Raw genomic sequence first — 17,268 nt, forward strand, 5'->3', positions numbered from 1 at the left:
TCAGCTGAAACACCCAAAACAATGACAGCAAGCCAGAATTTGAGCACGCCAACAGCTGTGCCCTGATTGAAAAAGAACCATCCTCTTGTGCCCTGAACTCCATATTGCAGCCTCAAAACCAAAGCTCACATCAGAAAATTCATTACAAACCATGATAAATAAGAAAAAAGTGAAAAAAGCCAAAAAATTTCAAGAATCCATAATGATATTGGGCTTGATTTATTCGCAAGGAAACCAGCTGTTCCCGGATTCATCCACCCCTCCAGCTGACTGCCTGTGGAATTCTGACTGAATTAACCTGAAAATCGCAGTGAAACTCAGTTTGGAGGCAATTAATATCTGTCACCTCAGTCAAAGTGTTCCATTGTATTTTCCAAAACACAAAAACTCACCTTGGTCATGTTACCTATAGATTTATAAGCTTCAAATGCCTATTTGCTCTGTTTTTTATTTCATAATGGCTACTCTGTCCAAACTGTTCTTTGCATTGCATCAGAATACAAAATTTGGGAAGGAAGAAGGCAAAGCCAACTCAGACCCAGAAAACATTTGGGAAATTGCCACACAAGAAACCACAAATCGGCTGAGGCACCCAAAACAATGACAGCAAGCCAGAAGTGGAGCAAGCCAACAGCTGTACCCTGATTGAAAAAGAACCATCCTCTTGTGCCCTGAACTCAATATGCCAGCCTCAAAACCAAAGCTCACATCAGAAAATTCATAACAAACCATGAAAAAAAGAAAAAAGAGAAAAAAGCCAAAGAAATGCAAGAATCCATAATGATATTGGGCTTGATTTAGTTGCAAGGAAACTGGCTGTTCCCAGATTCATCCACCACTAAAGCTGACTGCCTGTGGATTTCTGACTGAATTAACCTGACAATCGTAGTGAAACTCAAGAAACCAAATTTCAGCTGAGGCACCCAAAACAATGACAGCAAGCCAGAATTGGAGCAAGCCAACAGCTGTGCCCTGTTTGAAAAAGACCATTCCTCCAGTATCCTGAACTCCATATTGCAGCCTCAAAACAAAAGCTCACATCAGAAAATTCATTACAAACCATGATAAATAAGGGAAATGTGAAAAAGCCAAAGAAATGTAAGCCTGTGGAATCCTAACTGAATTAACTGAATTAACCTGAAAATCGCAGTGAAACTCAGTTTGGAGGCAATTAATATCTGTCACCTCAGCCAAAGTGTTCCATTTTATTTTCCAAAACACAAAAACTCACCTTGGTCATGTTACCTGTAGATTTGTAAGCTTCAAACACCTATTTGTTGTGTTTTTTATTTCATAATGGCTACTCTGTCCAAAATCTTGCTTGTATTGCATCAGAATACAAAATTTGGGAAGGAAGAAGGCAAAGCCGACTCAGAACAAGAGAACATTTACGAAATTGCCACACAAGAAACCAAAAATCGGCTGAGGCACCCAAAACAATGACAGCAAGCCAGAATTGCAGCAAGCCAACAACTGTACCCTCTTTGAAAAACACCATTCCTCCAGTATCCTGAACTCCATACTGCAGCCACAAAACCAAAGCTCACATCAGAAAATTCATTACAAACCATGCTAAATAAGGGAAATGTGAAAAAGCCAAAGAAATGCAAGAGTCCTTTTTGATATTTGGCTGGATTTAGACACAAGGAAACTGGCTGTTAGCAGATTCATCCCCCCCTTCCACAGACTGACTTTGGAATTCTTTTTGAATTCACCTCAAAATCGCACTCACACTCATTTTGGAGGGAATTAGAATCTGTCCCCTCAGCAGAAGCGTTTTATGTCATTTTCCAAAACACAGAAACTCATCTTGGTCGTGTTGCCTGTAGATTTCTAATCCTGAAAGGGCAATGCGCTGTGTTTTTTTTTTTTTCTTTCATAATGGCTACTCTGTCCAAAATCTTGCTTGTATTGCATCAGAATACAAAATTTGGGAATAAGAAGGCAAAACCGACTCAGACCCAGAAATCTTTTAGGAAATTGCCACTCAAGAAACCACAAATCGGCTGAGGCAACCAAAACAATGACAGCAAGCCAGAAGTGGAGCAAGCCAACAGCTGTGCCCTGATTGAAAAAGACCATTCCTCCAGTGCCCTGAACTCCATATTGCAGCCTCAAAACCAAAGCTCACATCAGAAAATTCATTACAAACCATGATAAATAAGGGAAATGTGAAAAAGCCAAAGAAATGCAAGAGTCCTTTGTGATATTTGAAAGGATTTAGACACAAAGAAACTGACTGTTTCCAGATTCATACCCCCCTTCCACGGACTGACTTTGGAATTCTGATTGAATTCACCTCAAAATCGATCTCACACTCCATTTGGAGGGAATTAGAATCTGTCACCGCAGTAGAAGCGTTCCATGTCACTTTCCAAAACACAGAATCTCATCTTGGTTGTGTTGCCTATGGATTTCTAATCCTGAAAGGGCAATTTGCTGTGTTTTTTTTTTTTTTTCTTTCATAATGGCTACTCTGTCCAAAATCTTGCTTGTATTGCATCAGAATACATAATTTGGGAAGGAAGAAGGCAAAACCAACTCAGACCCAAAAAACATTTAGGAAATTGCCGCTCAAGAAACCACAAATCTGCTGAGGCACCCAAAACAATGACAGCAAGCCAGAAGTGGAGCAAGCCAACAGCTGTGCCCTGATTGAAAAAGAACCATCCTCTTGTGCCCTGAACTCAATATGCCAGCCTCAAAACCAAAGCTCACATCAGAAAATTCATTACAAACCATGATAAATAAGGGAAATGTGAAAAAGCCAAAGAAATGCAAGCCTGTGGAATCCTAACTGAATTAACTGAATTAACCTGAAAATCGCAGTGAAACTCAGTTTGGAGGCAATTAATATCTGTCACCTCAGCCAAAGTATTGCATTTTATTTTCCAAAACACAAAAACTCACCTTGGTCATGTTACCTGTAGATTTGTAAGCTTCAAACACCTATTTGTTGTGTTTTTTATTTCATAATGGCTACGCTGTCCAAAATCTTGCTTGTATTGCATCAGAATACAAAATTTGGGAAGGAAGAAGGCAAAGCCGACTCAGAACCAGAGAACATTTACGAAATTGCCACACAAGAAACCAAAAATCGGCTGAGGCACTCAAAACAATGACAGCAAGCCAGAAGTGGAGCAAGCCAACAACTGTACCCTCTTTGAAAAACACCGTTCTTCCAGTATCCTGAACTCCATACTGCAGCCACAAAACCAAACCTCACATCAGAAAATTCATTACAAACCATGCTAAATAAGGGAAATGTGAAAAAGCCAAAGAAATGCAAGAGTCCTTTGTGATATTTGGCAGGATTTAGACACAAAGAAACTGGCTGTTTCCAGATTCATACCCCCCTTCCACAGACTGACTTTGGAATTCTGATTGTATTCACCTCAAAATCGCTTTCACACTCCATTTGGAGGGAATTAGAATCTGTCAACCTCAGCAGAAGCGTTCCATGTCATTTTCCAAAACACAGAATCTCATCTTGGTTGTGTTGCCTATGGATTTCTAATCCAAAATGGGCAATGCGCTGTGTTTTTTTTTTTTCTTTCATAATGGCTACTCTGTCCAAAATCTTGCTTGTATTGCATCAGAATACAAAATTTGGGAATAAGAAGGCAAAACCGACTCAGACCCAGAAAACATTTTGGAAATTGCAGCTCAAGAAACCACAAATCAGCTGAGGCACCCAAAACAATGACAGCAAGCCAGAATTTGAGCATGCCAACAGCTGTGCCCTGATTGAAAAAGAACCTTCCTCTTGTGCCCTGAACTCCATATTGCAGCCTCAAAACCAAAGCTCACATCAGAGAATTCATTACAAACCATGATAAATAAGAAAAAAGAGAAAAAAGCCAAAAAATTTCAAGAATCCATAATGATATTGGGCTTGATTTATTCGCAAGGAAACCAGCTGTTCCCGGATTCATCCACCCCTCCAGCTGACTGCCTGTGGAATTCTGACTGAATTAACCTGAAAATCGCAGTGAAACTCAGTTTGGAGGCAATTAATATCTGTCACCTCAGTCAAAGTGTTCCATTGTATTTTCCAAAACACAAAAACTCACCTTGGTCATGTTACCTATAGATTTATAAGCTTCAAATGCCTATTTGCTCTGTTTTTTATTTCAAAAAGGCTACTCTGTACAAACTCTTCTTTGCATTGCATCAGAATACAAAATTTGGGAAGGAAGAATGCAAAGCCAACTCAGACCCAGAAAACATTTAGGAAATTGCCACACAGGAAACCACAAATCGGCTGAGGCACCCAAAACAATGACAGCAAGCCAGAATTTGAGCAAGCCAACAGCTGTTCCCTGATTGAAAAAGAACCTTCCTCTTGTGCCCTGAACTCAATATGCCAGCCTCAAAACCAAAGCTCACATCAGAAAATTCATTACAAACCATGATAAATAAGAAAAATGAGAAAAAAGCCAAAGAAATGCAAGAATCCATAATGATATTGGTTTTGATTTAGCTGCAAGGAAACCAGCTGTTCCCAGATTCATCCACCACTAAAGCTGACTGCCAGTGGAATTCTGATTGAATTAACCTGACAATCGCAGTGAAACTCAAGAAAGGAAATTTCAGCTGAGGCACCCAAAACAAAGACAATAGCCAGAACTGGAGCAAGCCAACAGCTGTGCCCTGTTTGAAAAACACCATTCCTCCGGTGCCCTGAACTCTATATTGCAGCCTCAAAACCAAAGCTCACATCAGAAAATTCATTACAAACCATGATAAATAAGGGAAATGTGAAAAAGCCAAAGAAATGCAAGAGTCCTTTTTGATATTTGGCTGGATTTAGACACAAAGAAACTGGCTGTTAGCAGATTCATCCCCCCCTTCCACAGACTGACTTTGGAATTCTGATTGAATTCACCTCAAAATCGCACGCACACTCATTTTGGAGGGAATTAGAATCTGTCCCCTCAGCAGAAGCGTTCTATGTCATTTTCCAAAACACAGAAACTCATCTTGGTCATGTTGCCTGTAGATTTCTAATCCTGAAAGGGCAATGCGCTGTGTTTTTTTTTTTTTTCTTTCATAATGGCTACTCTCCAAAATCTTGCTTGTATTGCATCAGAATACAAAATTTTGGAATAAGAAGGCAAAACCGACTCAGACCCAGAAAACATTTAGGAAATTGCCACTCAAGAAACCACAAATCGGCTGAGGCAACCAAAACAATGACAGCAAGCCAGAAGTGGAGCAAGCCAACAGCTGTGCCCTGATTGAAAAAGACCATTCCTCCAGTGCCCTGAACTCCATATTGCAGCCTCAAAACCAAAGCAGACATCAGAAAATTCATTACAAACCATGATAAATAAGGGAAATGTGAAAAAGCCAAAGAAATGCAAGACTCCTTTGTGATATTTGGCAGGATTTAGACACAAAGAAACTGGCTGTTTCCAGATTCATACCCCCCTTCCACAGACTGACTTTGGAATTCTGATTGAATTCACCTCAAAATCTCTCTCACACTCCATTTGGAGGGAATTAGAATCTGTCACATCACCAGAAGCATTCCATGTCATTTTCCAAAACACAGAATCTCATCTTGGTTGTGTTGCCCATGGATTTCTAATCCTGAAAGGGCAATTTGCTGGTTTTTTTTTTTCTTTCATAATGGCTACTCTGTCCAAAATCTTGCTTGTATTGCATCAGAATACAAAATTTGGAAAGGAAGAAGGCAAAACCAACTCAGACCCAGAAAACATTTAGGAAATGGCGACACAAGAAACCACATATCAGCTGAGGCACCCAAAACAATGACAGCAAGCCAGAATTTGAGCAAGCCAACAGCTGTTCCCTGATTGAAAAAGACCATTCCTCCAGTGCCCTGAACTCAATATGCCAGCCTCAAAACCAAAGCTCACATCAGAAAATTCATTACAAACCATGATAAATAAGAAAAAAGAGAAAAACCAAAAAAATGCAAGAATCCATAATGATATAGGGCTTGATTTAGTCGCTAGGAAACCTGCTGTTACAGGATGCATCCACCCCTCCAGCTGACTTCCTGTGGAATTCTGACTGAATTAACCTGAAAATCGCAGTGAAACTCAGTTTGGAGGCAATTAATATCTGTCACCTCAGCCAAAGTGTTCCATTTTATTTTCATAAACACAAAAACTCACCTTGGTCATGTTACCTGTAGATTTCTAAGCTTCAAACGCCTATTTGTTGTGTTTTTTATTTCATAATGGCTATTCTGTACAAACTCTTCTTTGCATTGCATCAGAATACAAAATTTGGGAAGGAAGAAGGCAAAGCCAACTCAGACCCAGAAAACATTTGGGAAATTGCCACACAAGAAACCACAAATCGGCTGAGGCACTCAAAACAATGACAGCAAGCCAGAAGTGGAGCAAGCCAACAGCTGTGCCCTGATTGAAAAAGAACCATCCTCTTGTGCCCTGAACTCAATATGCCAGCCTCAAAACCAAAGCTCACATCAGAAAATTCATTACAAACCATGATAAATAAGGGCAATGTGAAAAAGCCAAAGAAATGCAAGAGTCCTTTGTGATATTTGGCTGGATTTAGACACAAAGAAACTGGCTGTTTCCAGATTCATCCCCCCCCTTCCACAGACTGACTTTGGAATTCTGATTGTATTCACCTCAAAATCACTCTCACACTCCATTTGGAGGGAATTAGAATCTGTCACCTCAGCAGAAGCGTTCCATGTCATTTTCCAAAACAAAGAATCTCATCTTGGTTGTGTTGCCTATGGATTTCTAATCCTGAAAGGGCAATGCGCTGTCTTTTTTTTTTTTTTCTTTCATAATGGCTACTCTGTCCAAAATCTTGCTTGTATTGCATCAGAATACAAAATTTGGAAATAAGAAGGCAAAACCGACTCAGACCCAGAAAACATTTTGGAAATTCCTGCTCAAGAAACCAAAAGTTAGCTGAAACACCCAAAACAATGACAGCAAGCCAGAAGTGGAGCAAGCCAACAGCTGTGCCCTGATTGAAAAAGAACCTTCGTCTTGTACCCTGAACTCCATATTGCAGCCTCAAAACCAAAGCTCACATCAGAAAATTCATTACAAACCATGATAAATAAGAAAAAGTGAAAAAAGCCAAAAAATTTCAAGAATCCACAATGATATTGGGCTTGATTTATTCACAAGGAAACCAGCTGTTCCCAGATTCATCCACCCCTCCAGCTGACTGCCTGTGGAATTCTGACTGAATTAACCTGAAAATCGCAGTGAAACTCAGTTTGGAGGCAATTAATATCTGTCACCTCAGTCAAAGTGTTCCATTGTATTTTCCAAAACACAAAAACTCACCTTGGTCATGTTACCTATAGATTTATAAGCTTCAAATGCCTATTTGCTCTGTTTTTTATTTCATAATGGCTACTCTGTCCAAACTATTCTTAGCATTGCATCAGAATACAAAATTGGGAAGGAAGAAGGCAAAACCAACTCAGACCCAGAAAACATTTGGGAAATTGCCACACAAGAAACCACAAATCAGCTGAGGCACCCAAAACAATGACAGCAAGCCAGAAGTGGAGCAAGCCAACAGCTGTACCCTGATTGAAAAAGAACCATCCTCTTGTGCCCTGAACCCAATATGCCAGCCTCAAAACCAAAGCTCACATCAGAAAATTCATAACAAAGCATGAAAAAAAGAAAAAAGAGAAAAAAGCCAAAGAAATGCAAGAATCCATAATGATATTGGGCTTCATTTAGTTGCAAGGTAACTGGCTGTTCCCAGATTCATCCACCACTAAAGCTGACTGCCTGTGGATTTCTGACTGAATTAACCTGACAATCGCAGTGAAACTCAAGAAACCAAATTTCAGCTGAGGCACCCAAAACAATGACAGCAAGCCAGAATTGGAGCAAGCCAACAGCTGTGCCCTGTTTGAAAAACACCATTCCTCCGGTGCCCTGAACTCCATATTGCAGCCTCAAAACCAAAGCTCACATCAGAAAATTCATTACAAACCATGATAAATAAGGGAAATGTGAAAAAGCCAAAGAAATGCAAGCCTGTGGAATCCTAACTGAATTAACTGAATTAACCTGAAAATCGCAGTGAAACTCAGTTTGGAGGCAATTAATATCTGTCACCTCAGCCAAAGTATTGCATTTTATTTTCCAAAACACAAAAACTCACCTTGGTCATGTTACCTGTAGATTTGTAAGCTTCAAACGCTTATTTGTTGTGTTTTTTATTTCATAATGGCTACTCAGTCAAAACTCTTGTTTGTATTGCGTCAGAATACAAAATTTGGGAAGGAAGAAGGCAAAGCCAACCCAGACCCAGAACACATTTAGGAAATTGCCACACAAGAAACCACAAATCAGCTGAGGCACCCAAAAGAATGACAGCAAGCCAGAATTGTTGGAGCAAGCCAACAGCTGTACCCTGTTTGAAAAAGACCATTCCTCCAGTGCCCTGAACTCCATATTGCAGCCTCAAAACCAAAGCTCACATCAGAAAATTCATTACAAACCATGATAAATAAGGGAAATGTGAAAAAGCCAAAGAAATGCAAGACTCCTTTGTGATATTTGGCAGGATTTAGACACAAGGAAACTGGCTGTTTCCAGATTCATCCCCCCCTTCCACACACTGACTTTGGAATTCTTTTTGAATTCACCTCAAAATCGCACTCACACTCAATATGGAGAGAATTAGAATCTGTCACCTCAGCAGAAGCGTTCCATGTTGTTTTTAAAAACACAGAAAATCATCTTGGTTGTGTTGCCTATAGATTTCTAATCCTGAAAGGGCAATTTGCTGTGTTTTTTTTTTTCTTTCATAATGGCTACTCTGTCCAAAGTCTTGCTTGTATTGCATCAGAATACAAAATTTGGGAATAAGAAGCAAAACCGACTCAGACTCAGAAAACATTTAGGAAATTGACGCTCAAGAAACTACAAATCAGATGAGGCACCCAAAACAATGACAGCAAGCCAGAATTTGAGCACGCCAACAGCTGTGCCCTGATTGAAAAAGAACCTTCCTCTTGTGCCCTGAACTCAATATGCCAGCCTCAAAACCAAAGCTCACATCAGAAAATTCATTACAAAGTATGATAAATAAGAAAAAAGTGAAAAAAGCCAAAAAATTTCAAGAATCCATAATGATATTGGGCTTCATTTATTCGCAAGGAAACCAGCTGTTCCCGGATTCATCCACCCCTCCAGCTGACTGCCTGTGGAATTCTGACTGAATTAACCTGAAAATCACAGTGAAACTCAGTTTGGAGGCAATTAATATCTGTCACCTCAGCCAAAGTGTTCCACTGTATTTTCCAAAACACAAAAACTCACCTTGGTCATGTTACCTATAGATTTATAAGCTTCAAATGCCTATTTGCTCTGTTTTTTATTTCATAATGGCTACTCTGTCCAAACTATTCTTAGCATTGCATCAGAATACAAAATTGGGAAGGAAGAAGGCAAAACCAACTCAGACCCAGAAAACATTTGGGAAATTGCCACACAAGAAACCACAAATCAGCTGAGGCACCCAAAACAATGACAGCAAGCCAGAAGTGGAGCAAGCCAACAGCTGTGCCCTGATTGAAAAAGAACCTTCCTCTTGTACCCTGAACTCAATATGCCAGCCTCAAAACCAAAGCTCACATCAGAAAATTCATTACAAACCATGATAAATAAGAAAAAAGAGAAAAAGCCAAAGAAATGCAAGAATCCATAATGATATTGGGCTTGATTTAGTCACAAGGAAACTGGCTGTTCCCAGATTCATCCACCCCTCCAGCTGACTGCCTGTGGAAATCTGACTGAATTAACCTGACAATCGTAGTGAAACTCAAGAAACCAAATTTCAGCTGAGGCACCCAAAACAATGACAGCAAGCCACAAGTGGAGCAAGCCAACAGCTGTGCCCTGTTTGAAAAAGACCATTCCTCCAGTGCCCTGAACTGCATATTGCAGCCACAAAACCAAACCTAACATCATAAAATTCATTACAAAGCATGATAAATAAGGGAAATGTGAAAAAGCCAAAGAAATGCAAGAGTCCTTTTTGATATTTGGCTGGATTTAGACACAAGGAAACTGGCTGTTAGCAGATTCATCCCCCCCTTCCAGAGACTGACTTTGGAATTCTGATTGAATTCACCTCAAAATCGCTCTCACACTCAATTTGGAGGGAATTAGAATCTGTCCCCTCAGCAGAAGCTTTCCATGCCATTTTCCAAAACACAGATACTCATCTTGATCGTGTTGCCTATAGATTTCTAATCCTGAAAGGGCAATTTGCTGTGTTTTTTTTTTTTCTTTCATAATGGCTACTCTGTCCAAAATCTTGCTTGTATTGCATCAGAATACAAAATTTGGGAATAAGAAGGCAAAACCGACTGAGACCCAGAAATCATTTAGGAAATTGCCACTCAAGAAACCAAAAGTTAGCTGAGGCACCCAAAACAATGACAAAAGCCAGAATTGGAGTACGCCAACAGCTGTGCCGTGTTTCAAAAAGACCATTCCTCCGGTGCCCTGAACTCTATATTGCAGCCTCAAAACCAAAGCTCACATCAGAAAATTCATTACAAACCATGAAAAAAAGAAAAATGAGAAAAAAGCCCAAGAAATGCAAGAGTCCTTTGTGATATTTGGCTGGATTTAGACACAAGGAAACCAGCTGTTTCCGGATTCATCCACCCCTCCTGGCTGACTGGCTGTGGAATTCTGATTGAATTCACCTGAAAATCGCACTCACTCTCGATTTGGAGGAAATTAATATCTGCCCCTCAGTGGAAGGGTTCTATGTCATTTTCCAAAACCCAAAAACTCATCTTGGTCATGTTGCCTATGGTTTCTAATCATCAAAACCCAGTATGTTCTGTTTTTCAATTTCATAATGGATCCTCGTTCTAAACCCTTGTTTGTATTGCATCAGAATACACAATTTGAAAAGCAAAAAGGCAAAACCAACTCAGACCAACAAAACATTTAGGAAAAAGTTGCTCAAAACGAAAAATTGGCTGAGGCACCCAAAGCAATGACAGAAAGCCAGAATTGGAGAGAGCCAACAGCTGTGCCCTAATTGAAAAAGACCATTCCTCTGGTTCCCTGAACTCCTTAAGCCAGCCTCAAAACCACAACCCACATCAGAAAATTTATTACAAACCATGATAAATAAGAAAATGTGAAAAATGCAAAAAAGAAAAAGAAATGTAAGAGTCCTTTGTGATATGGCGCTTGTTTTAGTACAAGGAAACCAGCTGTTTCCGGATTCATCCACCCCTCCCAGCTGACTGACTGTGGAATTCTGATTGTATTCACCTGAAAAGAGAGAACATTTATAAGTATATTGGGACTGTGGAACCTGTCATTTACCAATCACATGTTAGACTGAATCATAGACCAAATATAGGGAAGAAATCCTATGCATGTAAACCTTGTGGGAAGTCATTCAGTATTAAATTCTGCCATACCCTCCATCACAGCACTCATATTGTGGAAAACCCTCATGTGTGTAATGATTGTGTGGAAACCACTCACCAGAAGTCAGATCTCATTAGACATCAGAGAATTCACACAGGGTTGAAATCTTACAAATGTAATGACTGTGGGAAGTTCTTTGGCCAGAAGAAACACCTCATAAATCATCAGAGAATTCACACAGGTGAGAAACCTTATGAATGCAATGACTATGGAAAATCCTTTGGCCAGAAGGCAAACCTCATAAATCATCAGAGAATTCACAGAGGGGAGAAACCTTATGAATGCAATCATTGTGGAAAAGCCTTTGCTGAGAAATCAAAGCTCACAAAGCATCAGACAATTTGTACTGGGGGAAACCTTATGATTGCAACGACTGTGGAAAAACCTTTGCTGAGAAGTCAAACCTCAGAAAGTATCAGAGCCTTCACACCATGGAGAAAGCTTATAAATGAAATGACTGTGGAAAAGCCTTTGGTTCCATCCTTGCATACCAAGGATAAATCCCACTTGGTCTGGGTGGATGATCTTTCTGATGCATTGTTGGATTCAATTGGCCAGAATTCTGTTGCAGATCTTTGCATGTATGTTCATCAGGGAAATTGGTCTATAATTACTTTCTTTGTTGCACTTTTTTCAAGTTTAGGAATGAAGGTGATGTTGGCTTCATAGAAAGAATTTGGGAGAATCGCCTCTCTCTCAATTGTTTTGAATAACTTGAGAAGAATTGCAGTTAGTGCTTTAAATGTCTGTTAGAATTCAGCAGTGAAGCCATCCAGTCCTGGGGTTTTCTTGGCGGCGAGGGTCTTTATTACTGATATCATTTCCATCCTGTTATGTGTTTGTTTACGTTTTCTATATCTTTGTTGCTCAATTTAGGTAGGTTTTATGGATGGAAGGATGGTGGAAAGCCTCTTTGCTGTACTTCATAACTCATAAGATATCAGAGTATCCACACAGGGAATTTTCTACTTGACATTTTTGTGCAAGTTATATCTCATGAAATATTAGAGAATTCACCAAGGGGAGAAATGCATGAATGTAATACATGTGAATAGCCTTTGTGGTGCAAATCAGACCTCATCAAACATAAAAGAATTCTCATGGGGAGCAATTTTATGAATGTAATGACTCAGAGCCTTTTACCATAATTCAGCCCTCATTGTACATCATCAAATTCATATAGGGAAAAACTCCTTTGAAAGTAAAATCCCTTTAATTAGAAGCCATACCTCATACGACAACAGGGAATTCACGTGGGAGAGAAACCTTATGGGTGTAATGAGTGTTGGAAAGCTCTGCCCAAATATCTCCTTATATCAGAATGCACAACATATATATCTAATGAATGAAATAAATGTGAGAAAGTCATTTCACATAGGTAATGCCTCATAATCCATCATGGAATTTGAACAAGGGAGAGACCTTAACAATATAATGAATGTGGAAGAGCTTTTCTCCAAAATTCATGTAAGTATTGTGACAAAACCTTTTGCTGGAAATCACATCCTATCCAACAGAGACTCATGTAAAGGAGAAAGCTTATAAATATTATTAGAGTCAGAAGTCAATGGTACATCAGAGAATTGACACAGGTGGTTTCTTAGGCGTATACTGATTGTGCAAAAACATTTTCTTTATTTCAGGCTTGTATAGATACAGAATTCACAAAAGGTGATAGTCTTTGCATGCTGTAAATACAATAAAACCTTTAGCCAGAAATTAGACATCAACAGACTTCAGAGAATTCATAAGGAACAAAAGTCTATGCAATGAATTTGGAAAATGTATTTCTGTTATATATCAGTCTTCAATTCCCATGAATAGACTCACAAATGAGAAAACATGCATGCATAGAAAAGTTTTGTACCATAAATTATCTCTAGATGGTAAACTAATATATCACACAAAAGAAAAATCATGAGTGTAATGGAATTGGGAAACCCTTTGCTATAAGGCAGATTTCCAGAAAGCTTAGCAAGATTACAGAAAAGTCTCTGAAAATGTAACATGTCTGAAAGATTTGTTGGCATCACAAACTGGAGGATAGCTCAAGTGCATGTGTTTTTGTGCCTGGCATCCAAATTGATATCTCTTTTTCTTTGATGAATTCCATGTTTATTTATTTAGCAGATTTAGAGACAAAGGATTCCTGTCCATTGATTTACTACTATATGCCCACAATTGCCATGGTAAGGTATATGGCAAAAACTGAGTGCTGGGGTCTGTGAATCTGATTCATCACTGATAACATTGAAGACATTGGTTCCTGGTTCTTATGCTGCTATGCATGGAAATGTTTCTCTAATTTCATTTTCAAATAGTTCATTGTTAATATAAAGAAATGCTTCTAATTTTTAAAATTTCATTGAAATAATTTGTGATTAATGTGTCCTAGTCATGCATTATTACAGGGTGTAGTGCAATATTTGCACACATTTATGCAGTAAAAAGTGATCAAGCTAAGCAACTACAGTTTTATTAAGTTTTTAAAGAGTTATTTATTTGAAAGACAGAGTTACAGAGAGAAGTAGCAGCAGAGAGAGAGAGAGGTCTTCCTCTGCTGGTTCACTCCCCAGATGGCCGCAATGGCCGGAGCTCTGCCAATCTGATGCCAGGAACCAGGAGCTTCTTCCAGATCTCCCACTTGGGTGCAGGGACCCAAGGACTTGGGCCATCTTCTACTGCTTTCCCAGGCCATAGCAGAGAGTTGGATCAGAAGAGGAGCAGCCAGGACTAGAACTGGTACCCACATGGGATGCTGGTGCTTCAGGCCAGGGTGTTAGCCCACTGTGCCACAATGCTGGCCCCCAAGCAACTACAGTTTCTAATTCTTCTCCATGATTTGAGACTACCAGCTCCTCTCCTTCAGTTCTTTACACAGAACCTAATATGGTTGAATGTAGTCATCTCATTATATTATGGGACACCAGAAGTTCTTTCTGCCTCTTTGATTTTTGATACCTATTATCCAATCCCCCTCTATCCCTAGCTGCTTCCCTTCTCAGCCTCTAGTAATCACAGTTCTGTGTTCAGATCCATTATTTTCTTTCACTTCCACATGTGACAAGGACCAGGTGACATTTGTGTTCCTGCTTCTGGCTTATTTCAATTAATTTAATAATATTTTGTTCTTTTTTTGTATCTAAAAGAGGTTGCCCTGTCCATTGTTTTTCACTGATGGACAGCTAGATTGGTTTGAAATCCTGGCTGCAGTGAACTGTGTTATAGTGGCTGTGTTATGGGAAAATTGCTGTATCTTTTATATGCTCTCCTCCTTTCCTTCTAATAAAATTTCCTTATTATATATAGCCAAGAGCAAGATAACTCTCACATGGTAGGTCAATTTTTATCTTATTTGAAATTTTTGTTATTTATTTGAAAGAGTTACAATAGAGGTAGAGACACAGAGAGGTCCTCCATCAGCTGGTTCACTCTACAGATGACTACAAAGGCCAGAGTTATGCCATTCTGAAACCTGGAGACAGGAGCTTCCTCTGGGTCTCCCACATGGGTGCATGGGCCCAAGGACTTGGGCCATCTTCTACTGCTATCCCAGGAGATAGCAGAGAGCTGTATTGGAAGAAGAGCAGCTGGAACTAGAACTGGCACCCAAATGGGATGCTGGCCCTTCAGGCCAGGGCTTTAACTCACTGCACAACAGCGCCGGCCCAATTTTTATCCTTTTTAAGGAATGACCATACTGTTCTGCATAACATCTGTACTAACTTGTGTTTTCACCCACCATATATGACGGTTTTCTTTTCCCATGTGCTCTCTAGCATTTGTTATTTTTTATCAGTTTGGCATAAAAATGATATAGTATTGTTCACGTTTTTGTGTATTTTGAAATCAGTTAATTTGTTTATTAAATCTTTATTATTTGAAAGGTGGATTTAGAGAGAGAGGGAAAGACATAGATAGCTTTCATCTGCTGGCTCACACCCCAGAGAGTTTCAACAGTTGAGCCTGGGGCATGCTGGAGTCAGGAGCTTCATCCAAGTCTCCCACATCAGTGGCAAGGACCCAAGTCCTTCGTCCATCTTCTGCTGGTTTCCCAGGTGTTTAGCAGTGAGCTAAATTGGAAGTGGAGATTCCTAAACTCAAAGTGGAACTCACATGATATGCTGGCCTCACAGATTGCAGCTTTCCCCACTTGGCCACAATGCCAGCCCCTCTATCAATTTAATTCCTCAAAAATAGGTCAGTAATGTTGGCATCTATCTCATTTTGTTTTTTCTCTGTTATTATTCAACTTATTGATGTCTTATTTTTGTTCACATTATTCCTCTCAATTGCTCTACCTGAGGTGAGTAGGGCTGCTGTGTTGCTTAAATGAAGTGTATGCTTTAGATTACTCATTTAATGAGTGCATGTCATTCACATAGCACTTCACTGAAGTTCTACTATGTCCCAAATCCTCTTCTAGGCACAGAATTTAGACCACTTTTCTCTTAGGCCCAGATCTTGCCTTTAACATACTACTTGGAATTTAGTAGCTCATGAAATCTGCAGACTGCATAAATGAATGAATATCTTAAGGGCTGTGCTTTTGTGGAGGAACTTCATAGGAGACTGAAGGAATAAAATAAATCAAAAGTATCCACAGTATATAGAATGTATACTATTTTACAAGTCACAGAGAAGAGGAAGAAGACGGAAAGTAGTAAGACTAGAAAGTTTGTAGCAAGACTAACAGGCGCTGGTCAAGAACTTAATAAGCACATTAGGAAAGCAGTAAGGTTTCTTTTTTTTTGAGGAAAAGTTTTTATTTCTAGTGATGAAATTGGCAACAGAACATTATGAAAGTTTAAAATTACAAAGAGAAATTGTCTATAATTAATAGATTCAAAATTTGACAATCAGTGAATATCATTATTAGTCATTACCAACAACAGTTATTGATTTGAAAGGCAGAGTGACAGGAAGAGGGAACCACTGTTTCACTCCCCAGACACTTGCAATAGCCAAAGCTTGACCAAGCCAAAACCAGGAACTGGGAATTCATTCTGGATGTCCCATTTGGGTGCAAGGACCCAAGCACTTCTGCCATCCTCCGTCTCCTCCCAGGGTGCACACTAGCAGAAACTTGCCTCAAAGCAGAGAAGCTACCACTCAAGCCAGGCATTTGTATATGGGATGTGGGTGTGTGGTGGTGATAGCAAGCCCTCATAGATAAAAAAAAAAAGACAAAGTTATTTCTATGCCAAGGAAATTACTCTGTAGTCTTTCTCTTATAAACTACGTATTGCTGAACCTAGATAATTTTTCCTTTATTTAACAATGACATGAAAATGTCAGTTGAGTTGGCTTTCCTGAAGACCTTGTTTCTTGAATATTACTTGCTAGCTGAGATAAATTCTTTTCATCTCTTTCTCGCTTCGGCAGCACATGTGCTCGCTTCGGCAGCACATATACTAAAATTGGAACGATACAGAGAAGATTAGCATGCCCCTGCGCAGTAAGGTTTCTTTACCTCCCTGTAGACTCTGCTCTCCAGAGGTGAACAGGGTCCTCTAAACCCACTTGCTGCACACACAAACACCTGAGGGTTGTATTCTCCCACAGGTGTTGGAGACTGATATGGTGCTCTGATTTATATTTACATAATGGCTAGTGACATCGGGCATATTCACATGTTTTGACCATTTACATTTCTTCTGAGAAATGTCTATTCAGATGTTTCTTCACTGTATTTTTTGGAGTTTTTCCAATTCATGTAAATGTTCTGGAAATCTGTAAACATTCAGAGTTTTAATTTTTCCTGCCATCTGTTCATTGTATCTACACTCTGATGTTTACTTTGTTGTGAAGAAGT

At 39.4% G+C, this 17,268-nt stretch overlaps 1 pseudogene; it reads left to right on the forward strand.

Moving 5' to 3' along the window:
* Positions 1 to 16,843: 16,843 nt before the first annotated feature.
* LOC138848238 (U6 spliceosomal RNA) lies at positions 16,844 to 16,911 on the forward strand (annotated as a pseudogene).
* Positions 16,912 to 17,268: the final 357 nt, after the last annotated feature.

Source organism: Oryctolagus cuniculus, unplaced genomic scaffold (genome assembly GCF_964237555.1).
Source record: "Oryctolagus cuniculus unplaced genomic scaffold, mOryCun1.1 SCAFFOLD_74, whole genome shotgun sequence".
Taxonomy (NCBI): domain Eukaryota; kingdom Metazoa; phylum Chordata; class Mammalia; order Lagomorpha; family Leporidae; genus Oryctolagus; species Oryctolagus cuniculus.